This window comes from Populus alba, chromosome 8, assembly GCF_005239225.2.
Source record: "Populus alba chromosome 8, ASM523922v2, whole genome shotgun sequence".
NCBI classification, from domain to species: Eukaryota; Viridiplantae; Streptophyta; class Magnoliopsida; order Malpighiales; family Salicaceae; genus Populus; species Populus alba.
In genome coordinates, this window is record NC_133291.1 from 13,752,343 (window position 1) to 13,768,837 (window position 16,495).

Here is a 16,495-nt window from a genome sequence, read left to right on the forward strand (position 1 = left end):
TCCAGGTTTTTTGCCATAAAGCGAAATTTGCATTAAAGTTCGCTGAATATACATTATGCAGTGGTCCTTGTCTAAGGAATATGGTGATTAGTAATTCTATATGTTATTAATGCTTTTAATTTTCATCAACAAACCTCTAGCTAGTTTAGGGGTTTGGTTTCTTTAAAGTTGTGTTTAGTTCCTTTGTCTGGCAAATTTACTTGTTTTCTTAGCTAATCAAATCTGAATATGTGACATCCTAGCATGCTTTAGGAAGTGAGAACTATATTGCCCGCTATTTTAAGTTCAAATATTTTTTATTTTCATTTTTTATGTTTAGAGTTTCAATTAATACCTATTCAGGGGTTTGCTGATGATCTTGGAAGGGAATTCCTCAAACTATTATTAGATGGGCAAAATTTAAGGCATTTTTCCTGGATGCATGGTTCTTTTTGCATGGGATGTTTGTACTACTAATTAAGAGCCAAACTTTCTTGCTTTTTGTTAACGAGACTGAAATTGGAAAGTTTCAGAGATATTCTTCTATTCCACAGAATTTGTTTCATCAAGAAAAGTACTATGCTAGATTGATTTCTCAGATCTATTGCATTTTCTAGGAATCTGTTAAATTGCTCTTTTCGTTTGCTTTATCATCTGACATGGCCATGTATCCATGGCGTCAAATCTAATAAAGTTGTGAAGCTTCATGCCCTAATATACTTGCACATATTTTTTCTTTTGTTTAATCTAACTAGGAAGGTAATGCCAAGATCATTCACTGAGTAAAAGAAAAAATATTATAGATCCTTTATAAAAAATCAACACTGTAAGATAATTGTCAGGTTTGGCGGTATCTAGGTGGAGTGTGATTTGGGTTGGTTTAGGTTGGAATCACCATCAGGAAGGTTATATCACTTAGCCCTCATCCAACCCACCCCTGGAGACTTCTTTTTACTTCCACTATTTGTTTGATGTAAATTGTAATTACATGCATATATGATAGAAGAAGAATGTATGAAGTCTCTCATCTGTAAGAGGAGATGAGCATGGCAAGTGTCGCACGTGGGCGAGAGGCGTCTGGGGGTTGTTGGGAGTCATCACCTAGTTGTTTGGTTCAGGGTGCTAGGAAACCCGAGTATACTAGTTTTATCAGAGATTCAAAGGATAAGGGACTGATTGTGATCACGGAAGGTATTAGCACTCCTAGCGCACCTTACCTGAGAGCGAGAGACGTCTGGGGGTTGTTGGGAGTCGTCATCTAGTTGTTTGGTTCAAGGTGCTAGGAAACTCGAGTATACTAGTTTTATCAGAGATTCAAAGGATAAGGGACTGATTGTGATCATGAAAGGTATTAACACTCCTAGCGCACCTTCCCTGAGATAAGCTGCTTTGTGTGGTTTAGAGGATTTGATGATTTTCTGATTGATGATTTATCTGTAGCTTGGGATTGAGATTTATTCATGTGAATAAATTTGATGTTAAGAATTTATTATTGGCTCGTATACTCAAATAAATTCTTACGAAAAAGGTTTTTTTATAATTTGTATATTATGGTGAAAAATACTTCCAATTAAAATTGATGAATATTTAGAATAACTCTGAGAATTTTCTAGTTCACTCCTGATATTTAAATACCAGCCTCACTTGGAGGTCTGACATTTATAACAGAATGTTTACCCATTAACTCATGAATTAAAAAATTGGTGATTATTGGAATAATGGCCAAAACATGGATTCAATAAATTAGTTATTAAATCCCAAAATGCATGCAAATATGTATTTTTGAGCTTTCGTATGGAAATACTAAACACACTAAACAATATGATTTTTTATGTTTTTGAGAGATTTAGCCTTATGCAACACACAAAAAGACTTTTTATTTGTATATTTATAGGCTTCTTGAAATAAAAAACTATCCAAAAAAAAATAAAATTAAAAGAGGTCTTCCCAAACACAACCTTAAACCCAAATAAAAATAAATCCAAACAATGCCTGAAGGCAAAGTTGAATTTTTTTTTTTTTTTGACTTGGTCAGATGGACTCGATTGTGTTAACTCAACCAAGTTGACTCAGAAACAAACCCAATAGAAAAACCAACACTAAAACAGATCAAACTTCACAAAAACATAAAAACTTAAGAAAATTTCAGCCAAAACAAATCAAACACATAAAAAACAAAAGAAAATGAATAACATTCATCGCCATTTCATAAACACAAACCTTAATCTAAACCAAATCTCGCACAAAAGAGGACATGGTTTTGTTTGCCATCATGCATAGAACAAGAACTAGGGGTTTCTTTGCTTCAATGGTCAATAAATCCACGTGATTTTGCCTAAATGGTTTTCAATTCAAAATCAAAACCTTAGAATTAAAACCTGTTAAAACTTGTTATTGATGCATGAAATTTCTAGATTATTTACTAAAAGTGATGGATGAACCTTTGTGAACGGAGATTTAAACCAAATGACTCTAAAACTAGCACCTCAGGCAAGATTCAATGGATGAATCTGGCAAAACCTAGAATGGCCAAACAAACCTAGAATGATCATTTTTAGTCTTTAAAGCATGTTTTCCCTATTCCCACAGACCACATTATTGATGATGAATATAATTAGGGTCAAAGATACAACAAATCAACACTAAAACTAAAAAAAATGCATTGATTTTCAATCTCAAAAGCTACCAACTCAAAAACATAAAACATCCTTGAACAAAATGAGCTTCAAAATCCAACCGTTATCACTTCAAAAGCCAAACCAGCCACCCAGAAGCAGGGCTATCCTTTCATTAATAGAAGGTGTCCCCCCTCGTTGCTGCCTCATTTGGCATTCATTAAAATACCATGCAACATAATAGAAAAAAAGGCAATCAACAACATATCAAGACATTCAAAACTTGGTATTGAACACAAGAAATCGATCTAACAGGTTTCATGGACTCCACTTTCAAGGTTTGAATGTATATACCTTCTTAGCTTAAAAATCCCCAAATTTGAATCGATTCTTGGTATTGCCTTCCTTCCTTCTTATTTTTAGGCCTCTTTTGACAAAGCTGAACCTTCAAGATCCTCCTAGATGGAATCCTTGCACCTTAACCAAAGTTTCTTTTTTCTTCTCTCTTTTATTCTTTTCCTTGCCGCTACTAGATCCCTTCCTTTTATAGGTGGATTCAGGTCTTTTAGATGGGTTTGTTAGGGTTCTAACAAGCTAAAACCTAGCTGGTTTTGCCATAGAACCAATGGTTTTGGGTTGAAGTGGTTTTGTAGGAAACTTGGAGACCAATGTGGGGTGTTTTCTGCCTTTAGATCTAGAGAGAAAGGTTTTAAATCCTTGATGAGAACCTTCTAGGGGTTTCTAAATGGGAGCACATAATAAAGTTAGGTTGTTTTCTGTAAATGTGTCCCTGTCAAGGTTGACTGGGTTGGTTACTTTCATGGCTTTGCTGGAGCAACTCTAACGTCAACGTTGCATGAGATTACTTGAACTTGGTAGAGGGGGTGTACACCTTTCGATTGAATCCATTCTTGCCTGATTTAGAGGTATGTAGGTCCACATTCAAACGTTTGAAAGTGCTCACTCAAACAGTGTGATGACTGAAAATGTAATGTTGGCTGACCAGGGACAAGATGTTGTGGAGATCAATGGAGAATATGGGATGTAAACATTTGATTTTAAAGACATGGGGTTGTAGAGGGGGTGTTTTTCAGTTGAATGGCGGTGGTTGCAGCTTTTAGAGTGGTCAGAAACGTCCATTTATTTGCTTGAAAGTACATGCTCGATCAGTAAAAAACTGAAGAAGAAGATGCACAGTGCCTTTGAATTGACGTCGTTTTGACTAATTCCTACAGATTAGGGGTTTTCTTATTTAGGATTTGGCAATTTTCATTTTGATCCCTATTCTTCTAATTTTGTTTGATTTTACCCCTAATTTCCAGATTTATTTGTCAGCCCTAATTTTGAGTGTCTTTTACAAGTTGATCCTTGGTCTTTAATTTGTTCAATTAGACCCCTAGATGACCACCAAACTTTCAATTTTCTTTGTTTTGACCCTGATTTCAGTCTCTAAAGTCGGGCGCGTTTTTCTAGTCGATCCTTGGTTCACAAATTGTTCAATTAAGTCCCTATTTACTCACCAGACTTTGAATTTTATGCAATTAAGCCTCTAATTTGACTAATTAAACTTTTTAAAATTCAATTTTGGTCCCTAAACTTCATTTGTTTCAATTGACATAAAAACTGACTCTTAAAAGTTGATTTCTTTTGCAGTTAAACCCTCAATAAATTTAATTGAACCTTTCTAAATTCTAATTGAGTCCTTAAACACCTAAAGCATTTTTACAGATGGGCTCCTTTGTCAATCAAAACCTTGGACTGCTAATTTGAAAATTTTGTTCTACCAACTTTCTCTTGGTGTTCTGGTCTTCCATCATTAAACTTGGGCTGTCCTTTTTAGGCTTGCTCCAGGTTTATTTCCTTGTATTTATTTTATTTATATATTTTTTTTTTGGTAATAAATGGGCAGCAACAGCAAGGAGAATGAATTGTCCTCCCACGGTATTGAAAAGAACAAAACAAACATTGATATGCTATTCTCTGGTCCCTTTGAACATGGTCATTAAACACCTTGAAAGTGCCCTGATGCAAACCTCCATAAGGAGGTCAAATAATCTATTATGTCAATTTCCATTTCCATGGCAGTTTCTCTGATCAAGCTTGATCCTTGGAGATTCTCAATTTTCCATCTTATTAGCTGATGCAAACAATTTCAAACACCATATATTTACAATCCTTCCCTCCCTCACCCAAAATTTTACATTTCCTCAGCTTTGCTGTGTTGTCCAAGACGTAATCTGATAAGGAATTTGGGCCATACCTCCCATGCCACCATGCAATTAGAATAAGTGATTTTATGTTTCTCTACTACTACGTGGGCTTCTAACCTGCATCAGAACTTCGGCCTCAAACAAATCAATTTTTTCCCTCAAGTTTTAGAAACCCTCAATCAAGTCTTTCCATTCACTTTTGGTCATGAATTCCTTCCAAATTGTACCTTTTTTTGTAAGAAATGATGTCGTTTTGTAGGGAACTTACCATTTTCGGTTAAGGAATTGTAACAGAATGACCCGTTTGATGAATCCATATTATTTGGGAACAAATTTGATACAAAAAATTTGTTTGGGGGCAAAATTGATACTATCACAATGGCTGGGGGCATATTTGAGGTTTGCCTTTTTTGGTTCCAAATTTTTTCTTGATGTTTGTTTTTAATTCAATGACATGATTTCTCCATGTAGTTAAATAACTTTGTTGTGTTTTCTTCTATCATATTTAGCTTTTGATATGGTTTTGCAGGGGAACTTCCTGATGACTGGAAGAATGCACCAGATATACATTCATTACATTCCCTGGATAGGTCATTTTTTTTTCCAGGTAGTATATATTTCTTAATCTGTTGATTCTTCCATTTTTATCATGTGTTGGTTACTATCCACTTGGGACATTCTATGTCCATTATACACACCTCAAATCCATATCTATTTTAGGTGAACAAGTTCATATTCTCGCAAGTTTATCAGCATACAAGCAGGATACGGAAATTATCACTCCATTTAAAGTTGCTGCAGTGATGTCTAAAAATGGAATAGGGCAAAGCCCTAAGAAACAAAATGCAGATTTGGAAGGCAGAAGTGATTTCGTAACTGCACAAGGGGAAGTAAGTTGTGACGGTCAAGTAACAGGCCTTTATGACAATGTTGCATCAAAACAGAAGACTGATCCGCAGAAGGATATTTCTGCTAGTGAATCCTTTCTCAGAATGGAGGATTACAAAAGACAAACTGAAGTGTTATTGGAAAGATTTAAGAATTCCCATTTTTTTGTTAAGATTGCAGAGTTGGGTGAACCACTTTGGTAAAAAAAAACCGTGCTTGACCCAGAATACTCTGAGATGGATAGTCAGAACAAATCACAAAGAACCAATAAAACTGCAGATAACACATTCCATCTTAGTGCTCTTATTGATAGAGGAAATTTTGATACCAATGTCTCTGGTGGTATACTGCAAGAAATGGTGTTAGCTGTTGTTCTCTTTCTAATGGAGATATAGTGGTATGCAACCATGAACCTCTAGGTTTATAATTTTTTTCCCATCTGATTTCCTTTTGAAAATTAGTGCAGACTTTGACTTTTATGCTCTTATTTCCCTGCTGGGTGCTTATAATTAATGCCAACACTTTGAAAGTTGCTAGTGTATACAAACAACACGCCAATTTAGCAATAGAGTTGCATTGTGTTTGAAAATTCTGCTTTGATATGCTGGATTTGCAGTACTGAATAATAAATGGTCTATTAGTGGTTTTGAACTAGATGATTTGTAAATAGCATATAGAATCTGTAAATTCATATCTGCAGTTTGAACTGATCAAATTTTGTTTTGTTTTCTATGAGCTAGATAGAAAATGATCACTCCGTGCATTCAGGAATGCAATTTATTTTTCCAAAAGTATTGCAGTGAACATATATTTCTCTAAATATCAGTATTCTAGTCTATTTCTGGTATTGGATGCGTAAATTTTCTGGAGTCCATAATTGTGAAAGATTTTGCATGTTTCCCTAGTAGTTAAGTCATGGTTTTATAAACTGAATGTCTGTGGGGTATTTCTGGAGAATTAACAAAATATTTCAAGTGGTGCAGATTTTTTGCTAATATATGGAAAAAGGGTATTTAAACAGTATTTTAATTTTATATTTTTGTTGATGTTCATTTGAAAGCCGGGATTCAGCTCCCATATAGTTGGTGGTTTAGCCCCGTTAGGCATTGTGGTAAAACCTTGCTTTGATAATTTTTGAATTTTTTTTAGCTTCGAAATATTTTTTTTTTTTTTGTGTTTTTGGATTATTTTGATAAGCTGATGTCAAAAGTAAATCTTTTTTTTAAAAAAAAAAAAACATTATTTTTAATATATTTCCAAGCGAAAAACAATTTTTACCGCACTTCCAAATAGGCATTTAGTAACTTCTTAATGGCACTGATGCATTACAGTCTAATGATGTGGACATCTGTACTTGTTAGTCAGATAATGTGAAATGATATCTGTTGGCAAGATGTTTGAGGTCAAATATGCTTGATCAATCAGCTTGTTTCCTATCTTTAAATACAGTATGCAATCGTGATGCTGTAGCTTATGTGTACCAAGCTTAACAGTTGTTGTATTGATCACATTCCATTTCTTTGTTTGGAAGGGTGCAGGTGCATTTACGAGTTAATGTTGGTGTGCATTTTTCCAGAGACCCGATCATTGAGATTCTTCAATTTGAGAAATATCAGGAGAGAAATTGGTTTCCAGAGAACCAGGAAAACTTAATTACAGTAATTATGACCCATGTAGAGAACTATTAAAATGGTTGCATCCTTTGGATAACACCTTATCTTCTACTGTTCGCTCATTACCTCCTCCTCAGTTAAGTTCCTATTCTGGATTTGGTGGCGCATCACAGAAGTCTTCCTCTTCTGGTTCTCGGCTTTTCTCTCATTTTAGAAGTTACTCCATGTCATCACTGCCTCAAAATTCTGCTCCACCTCCGCAACCTGTTAAAGCCCAAAGCTCTAAGCCTAACTTTGACCTTGAAAATTGGGATCAGTACTCATCTCAGAAGTTATGGAAAAGTCAAAAACATGAAGAGCGTTTATCATTCCGGGGTGTGTTGTTAGAGAGAGAGAGGGGTTTTCTGTTTGCTGTGTGGGTTGCAAGGCATCTAAGTTCCAGGAAGGAGATGGTGGAGGAAACTTGAAATAATTCAACCTGCAGAAATCCATTCTTTTGCTGCCGACTGCAATACGGATGACCTTCTTTGTGTTCAGATAAAGGTGTGCATCAAGACTTTTACCATGCCAAATTTTGTAACGTGTTCATATATTTCGTTGCTTGTTGGGATTAGTCTCCAAACCCCACCAATGCTAATAAATTTAAAAATTATTTTGCAGAACATTTCTCCAGAACATATACTGGATATTGTGGTAGACATAGATACTATAACTATTGTTTTTGAGGAAGCTTCAAAGAGTGGACTTCCTTCATCATTACCAATTGCATGCATTGAAGCTGGAAATGACCAGAGTTTGCCAGATCTAGCCCCCAGGTTGTTGTTCATTCTAGGTATTGTTATGTACTCTTATTTGTTTGTTCAACTGCATTTTCCATGGTTAATCCAGTTTGCTTCTACTTGTTGGAGGTGTTTTTTACATCTTTGATAATGCTCTTGAGTTGATTGGACAATCTGGCTTTACTTTGGGAAAAGTCCTTTTCTATATGCAAGAAGATAAATTTATTTCTCTTTTGCTTTCTCATCCAATTTACTTGTTCATTCTCACTTCTTTAGCTCAATCATCCTGGAGTAGGCTAAAGCTTACTTTTATCTCTTGGTGGGTGCTTAGTGAGCAATTCAATAACATTTTATGGCTTAATTAATATTTGTTTTGAAATTGTTGGAGTGATGCGTGACATTGCTTCTGATTTATGATTTTCACTTGAGCTAGTAGTCTCCCAACAGCCTTAGAATCATCATCTACAAAAACTTCATAATGCCGCTTTCTGATATATATTGAGAAGAAAAAAACCATAAGATCATATTAATTCTCAGTCTTGTGTGGAAAAGAAGAGAAAACGAGCAAAGGCAGAAAGAGATCGATTGCAATTGTATGCTGCTATTCATGTGTGTGATATATGGAATGATCAAGTAAAATTATGAATGAAACTTTTTCAGTACATTTCTTTGAATTTACAGAAGTTACCTATTTTTACTATTAATCTGGATCATAACCATAGAATTCTAAGTAAATTTTGAATTATAAGTGCATATACGGATCACTCAAAAGAAAAGAGTGTTAGCTATATTGACTGGTATCTTGTATAACTTCAATGGGGGAAACAATCTTGATTCACGAGTTTAATTCTTTACCATGAGCTTATTTAAGTTTTTCCCATGGCAGGAGAGGTGAGGAGCACTCATTCATTCTCAAACCAGCATCTTCTGTAAAGGATTCCAAGGTTCACAAAGAAAGGCTATGCACATCATGCGGTCTGCATCTTGTACCAAATACTATGGAAGGAAGAAGTGCGTTGAATGCTGATCAGTATGCAATTATGATATCTTGTCGCTGTAACTACACTGGTATTCATTATTTTGTGGTTTGCTTCACCATCTAAAAAACTATTTGAAGTGCTTGTTTATTTACTTTAACCAATCTTTTGTTTCATGCTTCGTGTTGAATGTAGAGTCAAGGCTGTTTTTTAAGCAGCCACCTAGTTGGTGACCAAATATCTCAAGGGATCTTTTGATCTCTGTTGCGTCTGAAATGTCGGGACAATCTTCTGGACCCAATGGGAAAGTCTCTCCGCTTCCTGTTCAGGTTGTTCTTCTTTTGCATTTTTTTCACTTTGTTAAAAATGTTTTTTGCTCGTCTTCTGAAGCTGTTGTCAAACTCCCAGGTTTTAGCACTTACAGGCTTCTAATTTGATATCCGAAGATCTAACTCTGACGGTTCTCGCCTGCCTCATTTACTTCACCTCCATCAGTGGGATCATTGACTTCTACCCCAACAACACCAATGAGCTCATTTGTTGGTTTGTCCGAGTCTGCAGGTATAATAACTGGTGAGAAATATGGCTCTGCAGTGCAGGCACTATCCTCTGTGACTACCACGTCAGAGAATATGAAATGGAATAGTGATGGTGGAGTTCAGTCTGTTTCTTTTATCGAACAGTCTTCTCCAATATCTGATGTTATTTCGAGTACACGCTTGGGTTGCACGCATCTGTGGCTGCAGAGTAGAGTTCCATTAGGGTAATGTATCTCACTCTTAAGCTCATTTCTGTATTGGACTCTGATCTGGACATATTTTTACAACTTTGGTGATTATACAGATGTGTTCCTGTTCAATCTACGACTACCATCAAGCTTGAGCTTCTTCCTTTGACTGATGGGATAATTTCCCTCGACACTTTACAGATAGATGTTAAGGAGAAAGGTATCATCAACTTACATATATCGTGGATTTCATAAATTTTTTGGATTGTATAAAATAGGTTTGTTCTTTTTTTCTTCTGCTGTCAAAAGCTGAACCCTTTCATTAATTATAATGAATTCTCACTTACTTGATTTTTTTTCCAGAAAAAACTTGACCAATTTTGACAAATACTGCCACCCTCTCCTTTAAAAGCTGAACCATTCAATTATTATACTGAATTTTCTTTTAAAAAAAAAAAAAAATTATTGATCAATATTGATGCGAACTGCCATAGAAGGATATCTCTTGCAAGAACATGTCTTCCGATATTTTTCTGAGAAAGTGAAAAATTCTATATAGTTAAACTACATGCTCCAAGTGGTCTTCTGCGTAATTTATGCCCTCTTGCTCTCAAATGCTGAATTTTCTTGTGTATAGCTTGTCTACTCTCACCATCTCTTCAAATAAAACATGAAAGCTGATGCCATCCTGTAATGTTATTGAATGTTTTGGGAATTGAAGATGATTCTCCACGTCTGGGTCATAGACAAAATGCAGAAGCATGCATATTTATCAGTGTTGATCCTGAAGGTCTCGGTATTTGACTGGCCTTGTTTGTTATTCACCTGACCTTAGCTTTCAGATATAAGAGCTGCTGGCATCATATTGGAATAGACTTGTTATCATCTGTTGCTTATGTTCACTATTGGAGTTGACTGCGACAATTGCTCGTATTCAATCCGTTCACCGCTATAATCTACATGCTGGCAGGCTCTGCTTCTATGAAGATCTAAACTTCTTGTGGGAAACTACTTTTTTTTGTGCAGGTCTAACCTATATTCCTGAGCACGCACTGAAGATAAATGCAGCTTCCAGCATTTCCACAAGGATCATGCAGGATTGAAGATGTATTTGTTGATTTCCATTGCTTACCAGAGTTACCATGTGAAGAGATTTAGAGGGCTGTACTCTTTGTAGATAAATCGAATTGTGTACTATATTCTCTTAGAAACCTTGTTTACTACTACTACAAAAGGGGTGCACTGAAATTTTCCGAGGAAAGGTGGATTTGTGTGTTTATGGCTGGCATAAAAGCAGAGTTAGACTGATGTCCAAGAGATTTTTTTTTTGTTTTTGGGGATCTGGTTCATAAAAGCAGAGTTCACTGCTGTCCAATTGTTCGTGATTTGCAATGTATTTTTGTTTCTTTGTTTGGTAATGGGGGTGTAAAAATGTTTCTTATTTAAAAATATATTAAAATAAAATTTTTAGATTTTTTTTATTTATAATATTAGTATATCAAAATAAAAAATATATATATTTTAAAAATCAATTTAAGGTCTGTTTTTTTTTGCAGTGTATTTAAAAAAAATTAATTTTTTTATACTTAAAATTAATATTTTTTTAGATGATTATATTTTTTAAAAAAATAAAATAATATTATTTTAATATATTTTTAAATAAAAAATATTTTAAAAAATAATTATAATCACTTTTTCATGTTTTTAAAATATTTTAATATATTTTTACTTAAAATTAATATATTTTTAGATCATGTGTGTGTTGATATTAAAAATAATTTTTTAAAAATAAAATAATATTATTTTAATATATTTTTAAATAAAAAATACTTTAAAAATTAATCACATGAATTTTTTACGTCTATAAATAAATGTTACTGTATTATTTATTCTTTTAATTTTTTTTTATCAATTAAGAAAAAACGTAAAATTTGTAAAAAAAAAAAAAATTAATATAAAACGGTAAATCATGATAGATAAAAGATACCAAGCGGTGGGACTTGAATGTCAAGCTTCATCGATATTTAACGTGTAAAAGTAAACGAAAGGACGTGATTCAGTAACAGAGTTTAATAAAAGGGGTCAAATTAAGAATATTAACTAATAAGGGACCTCATTAAAGAAAGTGAAAAGACAAGGATGTTTGTGCTAGTTAAACCATGGTTGTCAATATCATTCCATTCCATCCGATCCGGTATGTCCGAGTTTTATATTAGTTAAAAAAACAGAATAAATATTCATATATTTTATATTATTTAAAATCTCATTTTATAACGTCTTCGAGTCGCTTTACCCATCATTCCATTTCACCGTTGAAGATAGACTTTTTTCACCAAAATTCTTCATTACATCACTTATAATATTGATCAAATTTGATCTAACAAAATTATCTACAAATTTTATTGAATCCTATTGCTTGATGTTTGTGAAAATTAATCTACTGGTTGGAATAATATTATCCTTTATATATATATATATATATATATATATATATATATATATATATATATTCGGTAGAAAACATTAAAATATATGTTTTTTACTGTAGATAGGCACTCTTAATATACGTATAAAATACTGTGGATTTATTTTTTATTTTTAATAATTTATTTTGATCATTTAAATTTTATTTGGATACTTTGATTATAATTAAAGACTAATTGTTTTTTATTTCTTAGATAGGGTGAAATTAAAAGAAAAGATACCAAAATAAAAATGACACCAAACATAAATGGCGCGCTAGGTATTTCATGAAAAATACACTTAAATTCTCAATATTTAAATATAACTTCATTTATATAATTTAGATCCTTTTAAATTTTAAAAAATTACTCCTTGTACAAAAAAAATTCTATATAATTTTTCAATTTAGGTTAAAAAGAAGAGAGGCAAAGGAGTAATTCAATTTTGGTGATGAGAAGTTAAGTCATCATTCATCCAACTATCAAAATAGATTTTTTTTGGTTTTCACAAGTTCTACATGATGAGATAAGTTTGATCATCATGTTTTAGAATCTTAATATTGCTTGGGAAAAAACAAATCTAAATCGAGAGAGATAAATTTAATCTAGTTTGATTTTGAGTTTTGTAGTTTGATGGGTTATTTGTAGGTATTCAAAAGATGCTGACAAAGTTGTTTAGGTTGAAATAATTTTAAAATAAGTTTTTAGAGCAAGTGAAACATTACTCTTATTTTTTTCAGCCACTATAATGGTGGCTAGAATCTGGACTTGCAGGCAACATGTTGTCTGTGTATATTTTTCAATATGGACAGACAATAGATTGTTTCGTCCATTTAAAAAATAAAAAAATATTTTTTCTTATTATTTTATTCAATCAATTTAATATTTATAATATATGCAGTATCACATAATATTTGTTTTTTATTTTTATTCAATTTAATGTGTATATTTATTTTAATTATAGTTTGATTTAATAAAAAATTATTTTAATAAATAAAATTAGTAAATACAACTGGATAAATATTTTATATCGCAAGATTAAATATCTTACACATGTGTTTTTTATTTTTTAGTTATTGTTAATAACTTTTTTTTTAATTTATTAACATATTTATTTATCGATTTATTTAATTAGATAGATGCATCAATTTTTTTTATTTGCACTTAAATTTTTTTATTTATAAAAATACATTAAAAGAACTTGCATGAATAATTTTTCTAGAAAAAAAAAAATCTAATCTGCAATAAGTTTTTTTCTATAATATGTAATGATGAAGAGTCTGTTTGGTATTGTGGTGGCTGTTGTGGTTGTGGTATGAAAAAAGTACTATAATAAAAAAAGTATTTTTAGTTGAGGTTTGTTTGTAAAAATATATGTTTGGTTAAAACTGTGGTTAAAATTGAGGTTGAAGAAAAAGTTGTTTAATGTGTTTGGTTAAAAATTGTGGTTCAATTTTTTTTTATTGTATAATTACCTAAAAAGGACTTAAGGTTTGTTTGTATATATGTTTTGGTTAAAACTGTGGGTTAAAATTGAGGTTGAAGAAAAAGTTGTTTAATGTGTTTGGTTAAAAAATTGTGGTTCAATTTTTTTAATTGTATAATTACCTAAAAGGATTTAATCATAATACTAATGAACAATCTCATAAAATTAACATTACAAGCAATAATTTTTTGCAAATAGACCTAATATATTAGAACAATAATTTATAATTGTGTCATTAAACTTGCAGCAATCCCATCACGTACGTAATCCATTCTCGAAGGCCTTTGATGTCCTTGGCTTTGTGATTGTGAAGCCACATCAATTAGAAAATCATCGGGCACAAAATCAGGATGGCGATCGAACTCCATAAATGCCACATCTTGCATTGAAGTTCTTCTAATGTAATTATGAATTGCCATGGATGCGACAACAATTTGAACTTGTGTCTTGTAATTAAAGGATGGCATATTCTGTAGAATTCGCCATCTTTTTTTCCAAACTCCAAATGTTCGTTCTATCACACAACGTAATGAAGAGTGCATACGGTTGAAAATTTCTTCACGAGTTTGTGGTTGTCCTCGCCTCCTAAATTCTTCCAAATGATATCTTTGACCTCTATATGGACCTAAAAATCCATATTCATTAGGATATCCTGAATCAACCAAGTAGTATTTCCCTGAAAAAACATATAATTGTTTTAAATTGAAAATTGAAAAAACAAAAATAACAAAATATCATTACTTATCATATATACAGACACACATAAACACGTATTACTACCTTCTGGTGGCTTAGGAAATTTTACACGTGGATTGTCAATTGCCTCGAGGAAAATTCGTGTATCATATGCACTACCTTCCCAACCCGCCCAAACAAATGTGAATTGCATGTCAAAGCTACATGCAGCCATAACATTCTGGGTCGGCACACCTTTTCGGCCGATAAATGGAATTTGATTTTCAAAAGAAACACATGCACGTACATGTGTACCGTCGATAGCTCCTACACAATTCTAATATATGATAAACAAGTAAAATAACATCAATTTCAGCTGACAAAAAAAATTATTTTTCACAAATTCATGAAATACAAATCACCATTAACAAATACGATTAACAACATTACCTTGAAATGTGGCATGTACCTAGGATTGTTCACAATTTCCGTCGGTGTATTTACGAACCCGGGATCTGCAGGTTGAATTAAATCTGCAGCAAGCGAACAAACTGATCGAAGAACTTCATTGAAGTACCTACTAATTGTTTCTCCAGAATGTTGGAATCTCTCTTGAACTTCCCTATTGGAAGCACCTAAAGCTATTGTATAAAGAAATATTCCAACTTTTTCAAAAACACACATTCTTCTAGATGACGTTAACCCATATTGGTTTTCAAGTTGAAAGCACAGACTTTGAAATGTCGACGCATCCATCCTAAACATGTTTACACAGCGCGTCCAATGTCCACGTAGAATTTCTATCAACCATTGCATTCCAGTGTTGTATGAATCCATACAAGGCTCCTTATATATATATATGTATTATAATATAAAGCTATGGCACCTGCCGTGCATAAAATCAATTTCTGATCATCAAACTCCCTTTCCCAAAACAGCTCACCTTCTTCATCTGAATCGTCATCGTTGTCGTTGTCAGTATCAGAACTGTTACTACCACTGCAATCTCCATCGTTTATAGAAGAATTTCCATAATTAACGTAATCGGCAACGTTATTCATTACATCATCATAATCCCCATCAAACAGTATTGAAAACCAGTGCGAATCCATAACTATCATGCCATAAAAAAAAAAATTATGAATAATTGAAAATTGTATTACTTTTTTACAAAAAACACAAATGGATAATGCAAACCAAAATAAGTGTTATTGTTTAATTTGTTCATGTTTTATGAAATTTTGCTCGGCATGTAAATTAAGTTTACTTTTGGATGTTAAATTAAGTTAAATTTTGAAGTCATGTAAATAACCTACTATTTGATGTTCATAAAATTGAGTTAACTTTTGGACATATTAATTAAGTTAAAAAGAAATTAATTAATTTACATAAAAAATGTATTTTGGAAACAACTACTGGCGTACAAAGCCAATATTTTCAATGGTGATTGTGTTCAAAGTGTGCTATTTCCCATATACTTTTTCAACTTGTATTATTTTCCCAAAGCTTCTACCAAAATGTCAATTTTTTTTTTAAAAAACAACTTTGAAGGAAACCGTTCCTGATTTGTTCAAAGCCTTAACATCCCAAAAAAATTCACTCAATTTCTAATTCAGAGAATATTCAATTGGAAAGCAACTAAGGAAATTCAACATGTAAGATGCAACTTATTGGGCATCCACAAACAAATGATGAATTATAGCAAAGCTATGCACTCTGAATTAAAGCAGTTCTGATCAGCAATAAATTCAAAACCCGAAGCACAGAAGCAGTGACATGACTCTGCTTAAAGGATTTATCAGCAATTCACACACACATTTCCCATAGAGCATTCAAAATTGCATTTCCAGAACTGATTTCTGTGTGTGGATCTAGATGGAAACTGACTTTGGAAAAACCAGACAGCAAGAGATCAAAAATAGAAGTTTAAAAGATCAAAAAAGTCTAATTCCCTAAACAGCCATGAACAACTCACACACATATTTTTTGAACCATACAGCATTGAAAATTCCATTCCTATAACTGATTTCTGCGTGTGGAGCTAAATGAAAACTAACCTGACTTTGGAAAACCAATAAACATCA

General features: G+C 32.7%; 1 pseudogene; it reads left to right on the forward strand.

Annotated features, from left to right (window-relative positions):
- Positions 1-1,025: 1,025 nt before the first annotated feature.
- Positions 1,026-11,262, forward strand: LOC118049583 (uncharacterized; annotated as a pseudogene).
- The last annotated feature ends 5,233 nt before the right edge of the window (positions 11,263-16,495 follow it).